Source organism: Ambystoma mexicanum, chromosome 2p, assembly GCF_040938575.1.
Source record: "Ambystoma mexicanum isolate Mex_15411 chromosome 2p, UKY_AmexF1_1, whole genome shotgun sequence".
NCBI lineage: Eukaryota > Metazoa > Chordata > Amphibia > Caudata > Ambystomatidae > Ambystoma > Ambystoma mexicanum.
Genome location: NC_090923.1, coordinates 799,803,702 through 799,823,977, shown reverse-complemented (window position 1 = coordinate 799,823,977; position 20,276 = coordinate 799,803,702). Strand labels below are relative to the sequence as shown.

Genomic DNA, 20,276 nt, shown 5'->3' with positions numbered 1-20,276 from the left:
CTGGATGGAAATGATGACAGTTTTGTGACTTTCAAAACCCGCTTTTATTCATTGTGAATAATTGTCATTGGGTGCCGTCTGTTAGCTGTAACCCTCTTATCCCTCTTCACGAATGCTAGCTTTCTACAATTGCCCTCAGTAAGTTCAGGGGTAAAGATTACAAAGTATTATCATTTGAGGAAATGGGTGCCACCACTTGAAATTGCCTGCAGGGTGCTGAATCTAAGTAAAGCGAAATGCCCAAGAATGAAAGTGTTGACTTACACAGCTGACGATAGCAAGATCTGTGCGTCCCAAATTGCTAGGTTTAGGACAAGGTGTTAGGATTCAATGGAGTGCGTGACTGGTGTATTACTTTTCTGTAGCCTATGGGGCAGCGGGTTGACTATTTGTATGGGTACCTTCCTGGCAGGGGTAATGTAATGTGGTCTCTCAAAGCGCAATGTCCTGGCATTTCAGTAAGAACAACATTTGTTGAAGACTGTGTATAAGAACGGGAGACAGAAAGAGCCTGAAGGAAAAGTCTATGCAGTGACAGCATGTAGGGCACTGTGGATAATAGGTGGGCCTAATGGTCCTTATCTGTCGTCAGAATCCATGTAGTTAACGAACTGGGATGGAATTTACATCATAAAATGGTGGACAGCGCTGACGCGGATACACTTATTATTAAACTCAAAATGTCTCTGTCACTGGAAAGAGACGACTATGTGATTAGGACCTTCATGTGGTAGCTTCAGAATGGTGCCATTGGTGCCCTCTTGACAAAGTTATAACTGCATTCACCTCTGATTGAACTTTGTGCATAGAATTCCCTTCAGATTTGCCTCTCGGACACTTGCAGTCAAGCCATGCAAATTTTACAACTTTGAGGATGTCAATCAATTTCTCTACCAAAAGGGAGGCCCCCAGGAGATGTACCGATTTGAAAGGCTGATGAGATGGTCCATCTTTCTACCCGAAAAAAATGACTCATCCCACTAGCAGAAATTAGAAGATTAAGGTCAGCCATAACATACTAAGCATACCTTAGAAATTCCCGTAGTAAGAGTGCACCATCTATGAAACCCGGGGAGGGGACACACCAGCCTAAAGGGGATGTGCCTTTGCCAGGCGATTATAGCTCATGTGTTCAACCGGGGAAGTGGAGGTTATCAGTGGGTGATTGAGAACAATGGATGAGGGTACAGCCTTTAAGGTGTTGATGGTACGAAATACTGTAGAGATTCTGTTTTAGTGTAGGGAGCCTCTTCCACGGGGTCACATTCTGATGGGTAAACTACACCAGAGTCTCTGCAGGTCTTAAAAAAGTCAAAAGTGTCAGCTCTTACAAGTTGTTCTACGTCTGGGTCATTGGCTATGGTGGGAGGGGACAGATACTTTGCTGTGGCTGCTAAAGGAACATGTTACCTATACAATCTATTGTAGGGTCTGTACCACTGGCAATGTTGCCAATTTTGCAGATGGAGATGTAGCAGACATTCACAGAAGGCAATGATGCCTTCCTTTTTACAGCAGGTCCTGTGATTTGTGTGACAAGGTGGCATAATTCGTGTTTTGGGAATGTGGTAAATGTCACCCCAAAGTTTGGTCTATACTGTTATCAAATATCTACAGAATGTTTACACATAAGATGCCCATCCAGTTGCAGTTTGCTGTAAGATAGTTCCTAATGTCTTGACAGAAAGGTGTTGGTAACAGAAAAAAGAATGAATTTCTGACCTGCATAGTGAGAATCCAGAGATGCCTGCGTCCAACTCTTGATGTAAAAACCCCCGCGATGAAAGGACGTCGTACCCTAACCCAAAGTGATAAACATATATACGGATGCTTATCTAGACCTACTATGTACATAGAGGTGGAAGTCACTGGACATAACCGATGCCTGCTAGCACAGATGTGGCTCTATGATAAAGGCCAGGGAAAAAGAGGACATGTGAAGAAGAGGGTGTCTATGCATTAGGAGGTTGCCCTTTGAGCTATTTTATGCATTAAATATAGCTGCTGATTTTTCAAACATGTTGAGTACAGCTCTATCTAAGGCAAGGTTATCACACATTCAATACTATTCACTTCCCTGTAGAAGCAAACATTGACAGCTACTGATAATGGGTCATTTTCAAACTGGGAAGTGGAGGACTGACCAGGTAGTACTTACAGAGAATGAACAATTTCTGACTTCGCTACCCATTTGATTATTTACATGAGAGTGGGTGTGAAACAGGGACTAGGGGGACTTACTAGAGTGCTGGGAAGTGAGAGGCAGATCTTGGAGATTAACTGAGTCTATAGTCTGAGGGACATCATGGGGTGGGAAAAAGGTGAGGCTAAATGAGGAGATGTGGAAGTGGATGTTGGTTTACAGTAACTTGGGCCACATGAAGCCTATATTAAGCCCTCATTGGAGGAGTAGGCCCACAACTGGCTAATGTGGTCCTTTAAAGGACGGCTCAATGGGAATTGGCTTGCCTTTCAGGTTTTACAAAGCCCATTCTTCATTGCGCTTTTGAGTGCTAGGTTTCTTATCGTTAAGGTATTATTTGGTCTGCGGGTGGGAAAATGCAGCAAACAATCTCCTGTTTTTTGCTTCAAGGTAGGTGACTTTATCCAATAGCAAGCAACATTCTTCCAACTCACTGACTTTCGCGAAGTGGTTGCGATACAGGAGGAAAGGCATAGACAGGAGTAAAGTAGAACTTCCGGGTTTTGTTGGGTGCTTATCACAAAGCAGTGTTTGAGATAACGGCTGTGATGACGAGCTGGAACGGGCTCATTTAGAGAAAACTTGTATTGGGTTAAAGAGTATCTGGCCACAGGGTGCCCTGGAGTACCTCTGTGGCCAGGTAGGTGCTTCCTTTTTAACCACTAGACAAATATCCAGAATGTATGCTCAGTGCTTGCAGAAGGATTAGTCTTTCCCCGCCATCTAGTAAAATCCCCAAGGTAGTAGATGGTGAGGCCAATGCATGCACTTGTAGGAGTAATGTGGGGACCGTATGGTTAGGAAGTTCCAGTATGACGGTGTGACTCTGATCTCCACCCCTGAATTGGTTGAACTCATGTTGACCATGACGCCCATTTCCTACAGGTATGCATCTTTTCCAGTTCCCATTGTAAAATAGTATTTCCATTTGTATTCCCCTTTGTGGATGCAAATGTTTTAAGCGTTTATTGACAGGGTTTCCCTGTATGTAGTTTATGTGACATTTATCCTAAAATAATCTTTGGACCTAGAATTTGCGTCTAATTTCTATCCAAATTCCATAAATGTGTGGTTTGTGTATATCTGATTATGCATGTACTGGCAAATGACCTCCTGGCCCCTTGTCAATCTGGTTTCTGGCCTCTGTATTATATGATTGATGACGATGGCACCGGTTTTCTGTTTTTTTCTCCATCTGCTGCGCTTCATGCAGTCGAACATGGTGTTTTCATTTTCACTCTTTCCCAAATGATGGGTGTGAGTGAGTGGATGCTAAATTGGTACTCCACTTTTCTGGACAATCATTAATTGGCCAGAAAGGGCTCGGCCCTGCCCCCATGCCCTGTGGAAATACCCCAGTCCACCATACTGTGCAGTCACTAAATGGACCCAATGGGAGATATGGTGGCCGACCAGGGTATCCTTGTATACCAGTACCGGACGACACCCAGCTGTATCTGCAGGTTCCATCTAGAGAGTATATCTGTTTCCTTAAGAGCTGCCTTTGGTGACTGTGAACAGTCAAACATAACAAAAAAGAGTTTCTTTACTTTTCCGTCCCAACCCTCTGGTTTCTGTCCTTCCCTGGTTGCACAAATATGTTGGTACTGAGGCACCCACAAAATTGGAACCTAGGTTGGGAATCGAAACCTCGAATCTTCTCTAATGTTATATCACACTCGAATTCGAGTCACATTCATTCTGTTATTGCTTCTCTTTTGGGTTTAATCCATGGTTACAGGTTCCTGAGTTTTGCCTTCAGGGTTCCACACAATTTGAGGTTTATTTTCAGCGTTGTTTCCCAAATAAACATTTACTTTTTTATTCACGTTTTTTGGATTTTGCAACTGGTTAAAATTGTAGAGTATTCAACCTCGACTGTAACTAGTCAGGGATGGCTAGTTGTCAAAGGGAACTCCTATTTTTTGTTGGGGGGGAATTTTGGAGATCTACTTTTTTTGTACGTGAGCTCCGTTCTCCTATTAATAAAAGATAACGATCCCCTATTAATGTCGTTATCGAAAAAGGGACCTGATGTAGGGATCTTTCTGATCCGCATTAATCTACTCAGATCGCGGAGGAAGCCGACCGGTTTCAGTGGTATAGCGATGAGTGTCACCACTTTCTTCAGGGCTAGGGACTCGCATTTTTTTTGTGCGGTCAGATTTCTCCTGGTTGGATGGGCTGAAACTTACGTTTTCAGAAATAGGAGGTCGCCCTATGAATTGCATGGGACGGGGTATGGGAGGGAGAGAGAAAAACAGGGTAAATTGTTGTTAGTAACATATCCAATAATTTTGTCTCATAAGGATGGATAGATGTGAAATCTTCATCTCACCCAATATAGATGTGACAACTCCGATCTATCAGGGTTGTGGAGTCGAGCTGATTGTTTCTTGTCCCGAAACCAAACATGTACCTTGTGCACCTACAGAGAGAATGTTCCGTAAGTGTTCACATGGAAACTAGAAGGACTAACATATCACACTAAGCAGACATCATAGTGTAATATCAACATACATTTAAAGTGCATTGTAAAACTAGCTCCATTATTACATCAATCAGCTCAATCAGCTCAAAGTGAGCTTGATCTGGAGTGCATTAAAGCCCTCATGGACACCTTCCACGGGTTCTCCAAACGGTCCCTCACAGTCCAAATGGGACAATATGCAAAAGGGCTCTAATGCCAACAAATAGCATATGGAAACACAGTGTGTCGCATCGAAATCCTAGAGAGGAACATGCTTTTGAAAAATGCTTGTAATTGAGGGTGGGGTGATGTATGTGGATTTTAGACAGCATGCGAAGGGGTGGAAAAATGGCTGGGTCAATCCGTTGGTTGGAGAAGTTACTTCAGATGAGCCCATGAATCTGAGTCAGGTGCGGATCTGTGGGTGAGCAGCAAAAGTCGGGTAGGAGAAAGAATTGGCGCCTCGGCGCGAGTGCCTCACTACCTCCCAAAAGCTGCTTAAGCGGCAATAGTGATTCTGCGGTCAGCATACGAACAGCAAATGCCGTTCTGAGTGCTGTATTGTAGTTGCGGTCACCTGATCCGCATCACGGGTCGGCCGCGAGCGGCAGATCTCAAGCCGCAAACGGCAGGTCTCGGGCCAGGACACCACGAGAGGCCAGCACATGGCGGCCATCTTGGAGTGGTGTCCGGTGTAGCGGACCCATCCAGTGAATGGAGGAATCAGATGTAGGGGTGCACTTGCAAGCAATAAAAGTGCCAAAATCGTGAAGCCAAATGACAACACCCACCTCTGAATGTCTAAATGGAACAGACAAGAAGACTTGTACTCCAAATTGTGAATTGGATCACTCATATCACTATGATTCAAGATTTCTCAGATAAAAAGAGTCTCGGGGGACAACTAGAGTTAACAGCTACTACCAGTTTGTAGGAAGTTGTAAATTATAAGAAATGATGAATGAATGCATATGCAATATAAACAAATAGTATGAGTCTGGCATAACATGAGTCCACATATATGCTGTGTGTAGATATATGGTGTGACCATATTTCTATATTGACTTTCCAGGGATTTGTATCGGGGTAGATACAAATCCCTGGAAAGTCAATATAGAACTATGGTCACGCTATATTGATGATGTTCTCATGATCTTCAGAGGCACTGAAGTAGAACTTGGGAATTTCATGCTCTGGCTCAACGAACAGAACAGATATCTGAAGTTTACGGAAACACACAGTGAATCTAAGATACATTTCTTGGACTTACAACTTGAAGTACGCAATAACACCATAGCGACTCTGGTCTGCAACAAACCGACTGATAGGAATTAAGTGTTAACATTTTCAAGTTTCCATGCAGCAAGTTTGAAGAATAATTTGCCGTTTGGCCAATTCCTAAGATATAGAAGAAATTGCTCTAATATTGTAGACTTTGAGAGACAATCAGAACAGCTGGCCAAAAAATTGAAGACAAGGGCATACCCGAAGAGAATTATAAAACAAGCAAAGAAAAGAGCACGTAATATACCACGTGACACTACACTTGAACAGCATGCCAAAAATAGAGACTCTGAGGATACAATTACTGCAGTCTTTACTTTTTCGCCTCTCACCAAAAAACTAAAACAAGAAGCCCTGAGATTGTGGCCTTTCTTAAATGTAGGGGAATCAAACCTAGCTACCCCACGTTTCGCCATGAAAAGGCACAAGAATTTGAGAGACTCCCTTGTAAAAACTTACAAAGAAAAGAGCTTACCCATCGAGACACTCTGGAATCAAGAAAAACCATCAGGACACACACCATGTGGGTCATGTAGTGCTTGCCCAGGAACGTCCCGGACCAAAACCATAGATATTGGCTGGCGATACCCATGGACAAAAAAAGAAATAACAAACTGTAATACCAAGAATGTAATCTATCTGATCACGTGTCCGTGTGCCTTGAGATATGTGGGAATTTCTACCCGTCCAATTAAAGTAAGACTGGCTGAACATCGCTCCTGTATACGCACCAAGAAGACCACGGCACCTATGGTAGAACACTACATAGAGAAAAAACCTAGCCCTACAGACATTCAATGGACAATCCTAGAAAAGGTCAAGATACCTACAAGAGGAGGAAATATCCAGAATTTGCTGTTTAGACGTGAACAGTTGTGGATATATAGACTAAGAACAGACGTGGAAGGCCTAAATGAATCCATGTGCTGGCAAACCCTGCAACTCTCTAACTACCAGCCTTCCCCATATATATACCTTTTTTGGCGTTATGTTACAACTGTTTGATGCATTTCTGTGTATTCGTAAGTAGTATCTTGCAGCTAAAGTGGTCTAATTGTTTGTAAACAACTGGACATATGTGAATGCCTCTCTTCTACTAATAACCTCTTTTCCTACAGAAACCAGAATTAATGCTTTGATGTACAATGTGCTGTCCTACTTGTGCATACCATCTATCTACATAAAGCATATATGTGGACTCATGTTATGCCAGACTCTTACCATTTGTTTATATTGCGTATGCATTCATTCATCATTTCTTATAATTTACAACTTCCTACAACTGGTAGTAGCTGTTAACTCTAATTGTCCCCCGAGACTCTTTATCCGAGAAATCTTGAATCGTAGTGATATGAGTGATCCAATTCACAATTTGGAGTACAAGTCTTCTTTTCTGTTCCATTTAGAGATTCAGAGGTGGGTGTTGTCATTTGGCTTCACGATCTTGGCACTTTTATTGCTTGCGAGTGTACCCCTACATCTGATTCCTCCATTCACTGGATGGGTCCGCTACACCGGACACCATTCCAAGATCGCCGTCATGTGCTGGCCTCTCGTGGTGTCCTGGCTCGAGACCTGCCGTTTGCGGCTTGAGATCTGCCGCTCACAGCCGACACGTGATACGGATCAGGTGACCGCAACTACAATACAGCACTCAGAAAGGCATTTGCTGTTCGTATGCTGACCGTGGAATCACTATTGCGGCTTCACCAGCTTTTGGGAGGTAAGTGAGGCTCTTGCGTCGAGGTGCCAATTCTTCCTCCACCCCGAGTTTTGCTGCTCACCCACAGATCTGCACCTGACTCTGATTTATGGGCTCATCCGAAGTAACTTCTCCAACCAACGGATTGACCCAGCCATTTTTCCACCCCTTCCACTCCTTCGCATGCTGTCTAAAATCCACATACATCACCCCACGCTCAATCACAAGCGTTTTTCAAAAGCATGTTCCTCTCTAGGATTTCGATGCGACACAACGTGTTTCCATATGCTATTTGTTGGCATTAGAGCCCCTTCTTGCATATTGTCCCATTTGGACTGTGAGGGACCGTTTGGAGAACCCTTGGAGGGTGTCGATGAGGGCTTTAATGCACTCCAGATCAAGCTCACTTTGAGCTGATTGATGTAATAATGGAGCTAGTTTTACAATGCACTTTAAATGCATGTTGATATTACACTATGATGTCTGCTTAGTGTGATATGTTAGTCCTTCTAGTTTCCATGTGAACACTTACGGAACATTTTCTCTGTAGGTGCACAAGGTACATGTTTGGTTTCGGGACAAGAAAAGATCATCTCGACTCCACAACCCTGATAGATGGGAGTTGTCACAGCTCTATTGGGTGAGATGAAGATTTCACATCTATCCATCCTTGTGAGACAAAATTATGGGATATGTTATTAACAATAACTTCCCCTGTTTTTCTCTCTCCCTCCCATACCCCGTCCCATGCAATTCATAGGGTGACCTCCCATTTCTGAAAACGTAAGTTTCAGCCCATCCAACCAGAAGAAATCTGACCGCACACAAAAAGTGCGAGTCCCTAGCCCTGAAGAAAGTGGTGACACTCATCGCTATACCACTGGAACCGGTTGGCTTCCTCCGCAATCTGAGTAGATTAATACAGATCAGGAAGATCCCTACATCAGATCCCTTTTTCGATCCCGACTTTAAGAGGGGATCGTTACCTTTTATTAATAGGGGAACGGAGCTCACGTACAAAAAAACTAGATCTCCAAAATTCCCCCCCAACAAAAAATAGGAGTTACCTTTGACGACTAGCCATCCCTGACTAGTTACAGTCGAGGTTCAATACTCTACAATTTTAACCAGTTGCAAAATCCAAAAAACGTGAATAAAAAAGTAATTGTTTATTTGGAAAACAACGCTGAAAATAAACCTCAAATTGTGTGGAAACCTGAAGGCAAAACTCAGGAACCTGTAACCATGGATTAAACCCAAAAGAGAAGCAATAACAGAATGAATATGACTCGAATTCGAGTGTGATATAAAAAAAGGTACTGAGGCACCAGCATCTCTTGCAAATGCTACCATGTCCCTTGGATATACTTTTGAATCAAAACAGTCTTTTGCTCCACACACTTGTTTCTTGAATTCCCCTAGCTGGGTGTTTTAAAGGCCCTTTCCTGTTTGTCGTGTATTTATATCATAATCCCATATCGTTTGCTTGTTTCTGGCTTGGATTTCTGCTAGTCTTTTAGTGTAAAGATGATTAATTATTATCGGGCGGACTCTAATACTAGGGGAGAAATTACAGTGGCCTGCAGTGAACTGGCAGAAGCGTGTGGGGAGCTCGACAGTAATACTAAGGGAGATATTGAAGTGGCCTGTGGTGAACTGGCATAGGCGTGAGAGGCGGACTGTAATACTAGGAGGGATTTTGCAGTGGCCTGAGGTAAACTGGCAGAGGGGTGTTGGTGTGTATAGCAGGACAGTAATATCAAAAGGAGATATTGAAGTGGCCTCTGAAGAACTGGCATTTGTGTGTGGGGTCGGACTCTACAACTAGGGGAGCTATTACAGTGACCTATGGTAAACTGGCAGAGGTGTGCGGGGGGGCCAACTGTAATACTAGGAGAAATAATGAAGTGGTCTCTGATGAACTGGCAGAGGTGTGTGCGAATGGACTGTAATACTAGGGGAGATAATGAAGAGGCTTCCGATGATTTGGCAGAGGTGTGTGGGAATGGACTGCAATACTAGGGGAGATACTCCGTGGATTTTGAAGGATGGATACATTGGGATTGCATGAAGCTAGATTCTCACAGAGAACCTCAACCTCCCTTCAGTAGTGCCTTGAGGTGATACATGCACTTTAGAAAACATCCTGCAGCATGACATATAACAAAACTGCGGTGCACTCACAGATGTTGTTTGTTTGAAATGGATGGAAGTATTTGGGAGGTCCTGAAGGTGGGCTGTGGTGTTGTATTACGTCTGAGTGATGGAGAATGAAGTTGTAGTGCACTTGCCGAATGTAAATGAAGGTCAGGAGTTGAATAGGACGGCCTGGTTTTAGATGCAAGGACCTTAATTCCCCATTCCAATCCATGTACCTGGCCTTTCCTATGGACAGTGTGTGCCTTATGATGCACCCAAGTAAGAGGAATTGTTCCAATAACAAATAAGATTGGCTTGAGATCAAAATGAATAATGAATTGACAAATCACACAGAAGACTTATTCGTGAGGACAAAGGCAGCTTTTATCAACTCACAACCCAATGCATTATGGTACTTGAAGTCCTGTAGATCAATTCTTAAAATAATGTTCATGATGAGAAGACATGGGAAATAGACGATGGAAAATTGGTGGCTTGAACACCTACCTTGCCTCAAATCAAAGGCCCATTGTGTATCAAACAGCAGATGGACCACAATATAATGTCAAACAATACAACATTTACAAAGGTAATCATAAATAATCACAGTATCCCCTTTACTGAGGGAGGTATACGATGTGCAGGATAGACAAGCTTTGTAGAGCTCAAACAAGACTTGAAAAGAAAAAGGCCAAGGCAGGATGCCAGCTGAGACTCTGCATTGGTTATTTTGACCTATGGCTGAGTAGAGGTAGCACTCCAGTCTGAGATGGGTTCTTAGAAAGAGAAGGGACGCTCGACCACTTTCCTTATGCCCATGTCCCTATCCACTGTAACTGAGCCGAAGTGAGGGTTCATTCAGAACGCACTAAGATTCTTTCTGTATATTCGAATCTCCTTCTAAAGTCCAGACCAGAAATGTCATCCATGGCAGCCAGGAGTCAGCTGCTCTCACCATCTCAAAATTCAACTCCATAAAGGAGAAAAGCGATCCAGACTAAAATGAGGATCTGATCGAGTTCCCTCAAGCCGAGCACCATGCAATGAAGAGGAGCATCTACAGTCAAGACCAATTAATTTGATCTCCTCGCAGCTTGCTTTGTGACTTGTTCTGTCTCTTGCCTTCACTTCAGCTTCTCTGACTGTCCCTAGTTTAGAACTATGATGCAGCACAATCTTGGAGCACAGACTTCAGACTCTCACCTCTGCCATTTTTGGGCTGTTCTACATTTTACTCTGCCTCCTGCAATAGCTTCTATTATTGATGCTTTATTTTCTCGTTCTCTCTTTTTTTGCTCTTTTCTCAGCTTCGTCATTCAGACTAATCTCAAACGGCCATTACTTATGTCTTATCCCTCACATTTCGATTATTGCTACATAAATGTCTGCCTGATTTGTTTGCCTCATCTGCCTGTCTCTCCTATTGTATTACTCTTTCCTATCCCAGTTTCTCTGTCAGCGTTTCATACGTCCTGCCTGTATGTCTTTCACTCGCCAAATGCTGCCTTATTTTCCCAATCTTTTTGCCTCACTGCCTGTTTCTCACTGTCTGTGTATCTTTTCTCTGAATGTTACTCTCCCACTTTTACCTTCTTGCCTTGTTTGCTTTCCAACTACACTATACCTTCACATAATTTAATTTGTGTTATCCTCTCGAACTTCGTTGTGCCATTCACAACCACTCTCATAGACTTGAACATTCTCTTACCAAGCTATCAAGTGAGCAATGATCAGGTATACGAATCTCTGTCACCTGGCCCGATTACTTCGCATACCTGGCATGTCTCAAAGTGGCGGTGTTAACTCACAGAATCCCTGTGCACTCTGTAGCACTATTCTACACGAGTATAACGCCTTCTCCTGCTTATCAGATGTTGAGTTGAGGCTGTCCATGTGTCCAGAGATCAGTCTGAGAACAAGCCCCAAAGTGTCACCCAACTGATGAACAGCTTTTACCAATCTCTTGTTGCTCTGCCCAATAGTGAGGAAGCTTTCGCAATGCTTTCCTTTCATCCACGGCCATTTGTAGTGCTACCCTCAAAAGGAGCTGGAACTTGATGCTTTATTTACAATAGGCAGAAACGAAAGACACAAACAAACTACTATGTTCAGAGGAGTCCACGTGACCATTGACCAGGTCACCAAGTCATCAGCGTCTTCTGAATATAGGAGCCCCAGCCTTCCATGGAAGCCGACTTTGTTGACCCATTGGTAGCTTTGAGGGTGGAGGGTGGAGGTTGAGCCTCCAATCAGCCCGTTCGTATATGCTGTATTCAATGTTTATGCTGTCGGGTAAGCCACTTTCTGCTTGTGGGGAAATATGACAAGGATTTACTAAGCACAGATAAACAGTAAGCGCTATATATACAATAGTGCTCGGGCCCAACCCAATGTCCATGTTGCCTTACAATATTATAAAGAGAGAGAGTGAGATAAAGAGAGCGAGAGGGAGGGAGAGAGAGAGAAAGAGTGACTGAGACTATCCTATACCTCCTCTTCTTCCAATTTCATGCCACCCCTATAGGTAGGAAAGCTAAACATATTCTGAGCCAGAGCTAAGCTAGAGATATAGAAATGCCACAAGAGTCACCTGTTGAACTATGCAACAGGAGCACAAGTTACTTACCCGTGGTAACGTTTTTTTGAATGGATGTTCTTCCCACATGTTCCTCATCTTATGATATCTCCATTCAGCTTTAGCTGCTTTGGAATTATTTTTCCAGCAGGGGGGGCGATGTGCATCGATGCCTGTCTACTCGATGTCCCTTGAGGGCCTCTGTCTCGACATCATCTATGATATGTAGCGCGCAGCTACCGTTGGCTTCAGTTCTGATTTTTACATTAGTTGGTTTATCCTATGCCAGACAGGTACTCACCCTGAAAGATCGTAAACTGTAATAACAGGGAAATTCAATTGCGGGGTAGGCTGGGAGGGGCGATGAGGAATACGGGGGAGGAACATCCAATCGAAAGAATGTTACCACAGGTAAGTAACTTGTTCTTTGAATGGATTGTGTCCTACCAAGTTTTCCTCATTTTATGATAGACTCCCAGAGCATTATTTGTTCTTCCACAGGAGGGAGTCCAAATTTTCCATTTCAAATCTAAATTTGGGAGTGTACAGAGTATAACACTGCCTGCCCCAAAACACTTTCCCGGCCTGTGGAAGAGTCCAGACTGTAGTGCTTGGTGAATGTGGACTTGGGACCACATTGCTGCTTTTCGGGGGGCCTGACTCTAGAGGGTAAATAGGTAACAGAGAAGAAAAGTGAAGAGTGAAAAGGCTACCCCTCTCTTTGACGCACAGGAGGTGCAGGCCAGTTAGAGAAGGCTAGGTTAACTTATAGTCTAACCGACAGATCGCATAGGTGAACAAGGGATATTGTACAGCTAAAACAACGTTTATTCATAATGAACATTAATGTTAAAAAACAACAGGGACTGGACCATAAGTCTTGCACACAGTTGAAAGGCAATCAATTATGTACGTTATGTGGGTTAGTAACAACAAGGTGAAATTGCATGTACTGCTAGATCATTAGCTGTACGTAATTAGTAATTACGCACTGCTAATGATCTAGCAGTACATGAAATTTGATTGCGTTTCAACTGTGTGCAAGACCTAAAATGTATCATTCAGAGATTGCAAGGATTATAGGATTATCCAGCAATATAAGGTTTGTTTTGAAACCGCCATACCCAATTTATGGCCCGTATATCCAATAAAAAGTTGATTGTCTTGTCTCAATTTAGACTTACTGGAAATATAGAAACTACACGTTTTGGGTCAAGCCTGTGTGGCCTCTCCTCTCCCTTTCCAGGATGAGGTGGGGATAGAAAGAAGGTGAAATGATCTTTTGAGTTAGATGAAACTCAGATACAATTTTAGGTAAAAATGTGGGTTTGACTTTTAGGATATCCTTAAAGAAGACTGTGTAAGGAGGCTTGCAGGACAAAGCTTGAAGTTCACTCACCCTATGGGCTGATGTAAGGGCCACCAAAAGAATGGTCTTTAACTCAACAACCTTAAAGGACAGGAGGAGTGGATAGGCTCGAATGGAACACACATTTGGAATTTCAGAACCAGGTTGAGATCCCAAACCAGGACTTGAAAAGTGACTGGAGGAAAGACATTTGGCAATCCCTTTATTTATTTATTGCATTTATATACACCCAGACCCTGGGGTATCACAGTGTAGTTACAGACATCTTAACAAATCAGTAGCATTCAAAGTACATGTGAGTCTAGAACATATAGACACATAAATTACATATTACAGAAGTTAATTACTTAATTACTTACATTATTTACAAATACTGGTAGTCAAGCTCCAAGTTGGCATGAATCTGGAAGGGAGGGTAGTTGGCTAGTGTTGACTGGGCATGGGCTGGCTAGGATTGGTTGAATAGCCACGTTTTTAGTAGTTTTTTGAATCGCTGGAGGGAGTCTTCATTTTTGATGTTTAGAGGGAGAGAGTTCCAATGTTTGGGGGCCATGACTGGGAAACTGCTTCCTCCTGCTCTGGAGTTTTTGAAACGCAGGACCTCAAAGGATGAGATTTTATTGAATCTAAGCGTTCTGTAAGATTCTTTTTTTCTTACGGAATGACTGATATAAGAGGGTGCTTTCTCAGCAGACAATCATGAGTAACACACAGTGCTTTGAATATAATTCTAGCTTTGATGGGCAGCCAATGGGCCTCCCTCCTGGTGTTTGAGATGTGGTCTGATTGTTTAGTCGTAGAGCAGATCGTAGAGCTTTATTTTGCATTAGTTGTAGTTTGGTTAGGTTGGCGTTAGAGGTACCTAAGAGGAGTGCGTTGCAGTAGTCCAACTTAGACAATATCCGCGCCCTGGCTAACGTGGTGCAGTTTTTAGGTGTGAGGAACTGGCGACTTAATGCAATTCGTTTGGAAGTGTAGCAGGTAGATGTGGATAGAGCATTTACATGTTTTGTCATGGTTAAGTTAGCGTCTAGGTAAACCCCTAACGTTTTTATCTGCTTCACTACTGGGATCAGAGTACCATCAATGTTGATTGATTCGTAATCCGAATGGAGAGCATTCATTTTAATAGGGGGGCCCCACGATGAGAATCACTGTTTTCTCATTGTTGAGACGATTTAAAGAACTGTATAGCCAGTGGGATCTTGAAGAAAGATGCCTCTTCAAAGGAGTGCTTAAAAATAGATAGCGCTGCCAGGTACCCTTTAATTGTGCCAACCTGGAGCCCCAGATTAGCCAGGTGTATCAAGAACGATAACACCATAGGTGTGCTGCAAGCAAAAGGGCCCACATTCGTTTCCCTGCATGAGCTGCAGAACGTGTTCCAACGGCAGCGGTTCTAGGACTTTGTTGCTGGCCTTCTGGCCAAAAGCAAAATCTCCATTACGTCGTCCGGGAGATCCCAATCCTTATATCTCAACATATTAGAAACCATGCGTGAAGGTTGAGTATCTTTGACCTCTGGATGAAGAACCCGACCTTCCTCTAGCGAGAGAAGGTCCTCTCTTTGTGGAAGACGTATTGGAGGGCAGATGGACATGTCCAGAAGGTCCGGGTACCACGTACTCTTCGCCCAATCCGGAGCAATTAGGATCATGGGTCTCCCAAACTTTCTCAACCTCCTGATCACATGAGGAATGATGGGGACTGGAGGAAACGCGTACAGGAGTGGGTACTCCCAGTCCACTACAAATGCATCCCCTAGAGCTCCTCTTGGGGGAAATTCCCAGGAGCAGTACAGTTCGCACTTCCGGTTGACACTGGTCGCAAACAGATGATGGTTCCCCAAAAGGTGAAGATCCCTTGAAGGACTTCCTGAGCTAGCTGCCACACGTGAGAGACTGTGCTCTGCCTGCTCAGAGCGTCCACCGCCGTATTCTCCACTCCGGCTAGGTGAAAATTGCTGATAGAGGGATTCCTTCTTGAAGTGCCCTGTACCAGAGCTGCTTTGTTTCTCTGTACAGTGGTAGTGATCCTATGCCTCCTATCTTTTTGAGGTAGTACATGGCCACTGTGTTGTCTGTCATTATTAGGACATTCTTTCCCCGTACAGAGGGCAGAAAGACCTTCAGCGCTAGTCTGATCGCCCTCAGCTCCAAAAGATTGATGTGTAGTTTGGACTCCGATGGAGACCAATGACTGCTGATTGTCAGATCGTTGGTGTGGGCTCCCCACACCGTGAGTGAGGAGTCCGTCACTATAATTATCTCTGGCCATGGTTGCCAAAAAGGTTTTCCCTTCAAAATGTTTTCTTGGATGGTCCACCACAGAAGATCTTGTGCTACTCTGCTTGGAACCCTAAAGGAGGTCTGACATTTTGTCTGAGAATTGTGACCATTGAGTCCCGAGAGCCCATTGGAGGGATCTCATTCTCAGACGAGTCTCTGGCACCAAGAAAATGCAGGATGCCATGAGGCCGAGCAACCTCAGAAAATCAAAGGCTGGAAGACTCTGGGAATTTTGGAATTTGTTGACCATCTGCAGAATGTCTTCAGCCCTCACCTTGGGTGGCAAAGCTTTTCCCAAGGATGCATCCAGGACAGGCCGATGAATTGGAGCCTTTGAGATGGTATCATGTGGGACTTCTTGAAGTTGAGGGAGAAGCCCCGTCTGTGGAGAGAGTGGCAGGTCATGCTGAGGTGTTGCAGGGCCTGCTCGGGAGAGCGAGCCCTGATCAGCCAATCGTCTAGGTAGGGGTAGACGTGAACCTCCCCGCCTCCTTCGACACGCTGCCACTACCGCCATCACAGTGGTGCAAACCCTCGGTGCGGAGGTCAGCCCAAAAGGCAGAACTCGAAATTGATAATGAGAACCACAAACGGGGAACCTAGGTGCTTTCTGTGTTTGAGGTGGATTGGCAAAAGAAAGTAAGCATCCTGAAGGTCCATTGATACCATACAGTCCTGAAGCTGGAGGGCCTGAAAGATCTGAGAAAGTGTGACCATCTTGAACTTGTCCTTCCTGAGGAACTTGTTCAAGTCTTATGTCCAAGATTTGTCTCAATCCTCCGTCCTTCTTGGGGATTAGGAAGTAAAGGGAGTACCAACCCATGTTCCTCTCTGCTACAGGTACTGGCTCTAAGCACCTTTCTCTAGCAGGATTAACATTTCCTGCATAAGGTGTGGATCTGGAACTCTGAAAGAGCTGTTCCCCGGTGGATGATCCTAAGGCCTTTTTAGAAAGGGAAGGCAGTAACCCTGGACTACCGTTTCCAGTGCCCATGCATCTGAACTAATACCCCGACATTCTTTCTGATGCTGGGAGAGTCTGCCTCCCACCAGGGTCTTGTAGAGTAACGCCTCAGAGAGGTTTTGAGGCGGCTGATGCAGTGGCTGAGGGTAAAGCCACCCCTGTCTGGGCAGTCTTAGCACCTCTTCCCCCGTCCACCAAAGGGGAATCTTTTCTTACCTCTTTGATTCGACAGTCCTCTCCCTCTTCCAAATGAGGAGTAATACCAGTGGGGCGAGTAGATGGCTATCTGATTGCTGCATCAAGGGATTTGGCTGCAACTTTGGAAGTCTGCAGCTTCTATAGGCAACCTTGATGCCAAATAAATAAAGTCTGCACTGTACATCTGGTGCAAAACCAGACTTTCTCAACTAGGCAAATCTGCGCATTACAGTGCTAGCCGCCATTGCTCTGCTGATACTGTCCGCAGAGTCGAGACCAGTTTGGAGGGATTCGCACATCGCATCCTTGACAATGTTTAAAAAGCTGTCTCGTTCTTCCCCTTCAGGGATATGTTCTGCCGCCATGGATTTACAATCCCATAATGTGAATGTGAACTTGGCCAGTACACACATGGCATTTGCTGATTTAAGGGCCATACTCCCCGCAGAGAAAACCTTTCTAGCCCAAGCGTCATAACGCTTGTCATCTCTGTCCAGGGGATGGTTGGATATGCTTGTTGTCTGGATGCAGAAGTGGCAGTCTGAACTTCCAAGTTTTCAGGAGTTGGGTGTGTTGTTATATAGTAGGGGTCACTACTTGACATACAGTACTTACTGGTTAGTTTTTTGTGTTCAATGCTGGAAATAACTCAGGGGTCTCCCAGTTGCAAAGCCACATGGAATGGAAGAATCGGGCCCTCCTGGGGTCCCTTGTCTAAAATATCAGTTAGGCCATCCTGCTCAAATAGTGGTGGTCCTTGTCCATCCCAGATATTATATCAGTCTACTCTAGATTTGAGTTGTCTATAAGATACATCGGCATGGTCCGAGGGGTCTGACCTGCCAAATTCTATTTCTGGGGATGTGTCCAATCCGCTTGCAGATTGCAGGGTGTCATGTAGGTCCCTTAATCTTGAATCCTCAGAAATTAAGGCCTCTGAAACTTGTCTGTCCCATACTGCAATCCAAATGGACGAGATTCGTGCTTGTCAACACTGGCATGGCTCTTATCTTTCTTCGAGGGAGTCGAGGCCGCTTTCTAGAATACTTCGAGCATCTTTAGTCTGAACTTTTCCCACTCGGCAGGCGAGGCTGATTTGGCCGGGCACGAGGCCTGTTCCGGGGAGGAACTTGGCGGCGAAGATGGCGCTCCGTGCCGCTTTTTCTTCGACCCTCGTGAGGAAGATGACGAGTGGTTGTCGAAGGGGATTTATGGGACTTACCTGAAGCCAGTTTGCCATTATGCTCTTTCAGAGCCTTTGCTATCATCAATAGGCAAGACCCACACTAGAAACAACCGATGGGAGTCAGTGAGGGACATTTTCGGCCCACAGTTGTGGCACTTCTTAAACCCTGATCTCGGAGTAGATGATGCCGACGATGCCATTTCACTTAAACAAAAGTTTTTTTAGTCAAAGAACACAAGTGCGCCAATAATCTGAAGCGTCATCTCTCGCGGAAAAACAGAACTGAAGCCAACGGTCGCTGCACACGCTATATACCATCGATGACGGTGACACGGAGACAGAGGCCCTCGAGGGACATCGAGTCGACAGGCATCAATGCACAGCACCCCTCTGCTGGAATATTTTTCCGAAGCAGCTAAAGCTGGATATAAAGATATCATGAGATGAGGAATACGTGGGAGGATACAATCCATTCGAAATCTAAATTATGCATCGAAAGTAGCAGTGCATTGGAGACTGACAAAGACAGCAGAATCTTGAATTTGATTATCTGCTTCCATCTGGACCAATCCGATAACATTTTAGATCTTGCTCTTCCTACAAAAAAGGTGGGGCAGAGCGAGATATCTGACTTGAGCTAAAATCACCAAAGCAGGCTAAACAATCTCTTGCCACCTCTGCTCTGCCAACTACCCTCTGACACAAACGCTCCACCCATAACACAAAGCAACAGGGGCCCGTGAGAAAAATCAGGCAAGGGACCCCTGAGATTTTCACTACCCAGAAACATACAAAGGCTATCCTGACTCTGCCCTTTCCTTCCAGCTAACTTGCTTCTTCTGTTTGCCTTTCATCACTTCTTTCTCTTCACTCCATACACTCTTATGTATCCTCTTGTCTTTCTCTCTGTCCACACCGGACCCCTCCTGTCATCCTTATCATGTGGGAGCAGTACAGGTCATTTCAGTTAACAAGTCACACGTCACAGCACCACCTAACAGCAAGTTCACCTCCAGTTTGGAGCCACAGGAAAAGCACTATGAGCACCCAGTCTTTAAAATAAATTATAAAATGTTTCTTCAATATCCTGATCAGTGTACCTTCTATTGTTTCCATGCATTTCTCCTCTCAGAGAGCATCCCATTCGGTCCCCCTTAACCGATTGCTTATGCCCCTTTTCCACCCACAACCTGCCTTTGCATTTCTTACCAAGGAGTAAATTATCACCTATTTCCCATCAATGTATTCAGTAAAGGAACCCAGATCTTTTAAAACATGCCACATCTATTGTTTTGCCAAAGCACTGAGAGCCAGTGCATCATCTGAGATTCTGCCCCACTCCCCTGACTCCTGCATTCTCTGAGCCCATGTTGTTTAGGTCTGCAACCGCCCACATTTTCTGAGGGCATGATTCAGAGGTGCATGTTAAAATGGAAAAGTGGCACAAGACACTTTTCCATGTAGACATGCATTCCGATGTGTTACGGGAGCGGCAGCAATAAACTAAGCCCCCCACTCTTGTAAAGCCATGATTTACGGCATGGTGACAGCCTTACTAACCACTTCACATGCGAGGGGCTGGCAAGGACTGCATTCAGATGCCAGAACACTCTTCCTGCACCAGCCAAAAGATGCAGACACTAATGGTACCCTTGGAGGTGCTGTTGAACTCCACAGTACCCATTCTCCCATTATGTAGATAGCATTTCTCAGAATGCAGCAACACTTTCCAATGAAAGTTTAAGAAAGCTTTCTTGAATGAAAAAAGTGGCAGTCTTTTGCGAAATGCTTGCTAAACCACTGGATCACATGTTTCACCTGCAAAGAGATATTAGCAGCTTTTGCTGCTCGAAAGCACGTCATTTGAAACCTCCATCAATCCGAGAGTAGATGCAGCT

General features: G+C 44.4%; 1 protein-coding gene across 4 annotated transcripts in view; it reads right to left on the bottom strand.

Annotated features, from left to right (window-relative positions):
* DPF1 (double PHD fingers 1) overlaps positions 1-20,276 on the bottom strand; it is a 989,286-nt gene that overhangs the window by 219,529 nt on the left and 749,481 nt on the right. The gene's annotated exons all lie outside the window — the stretch shown is intronic.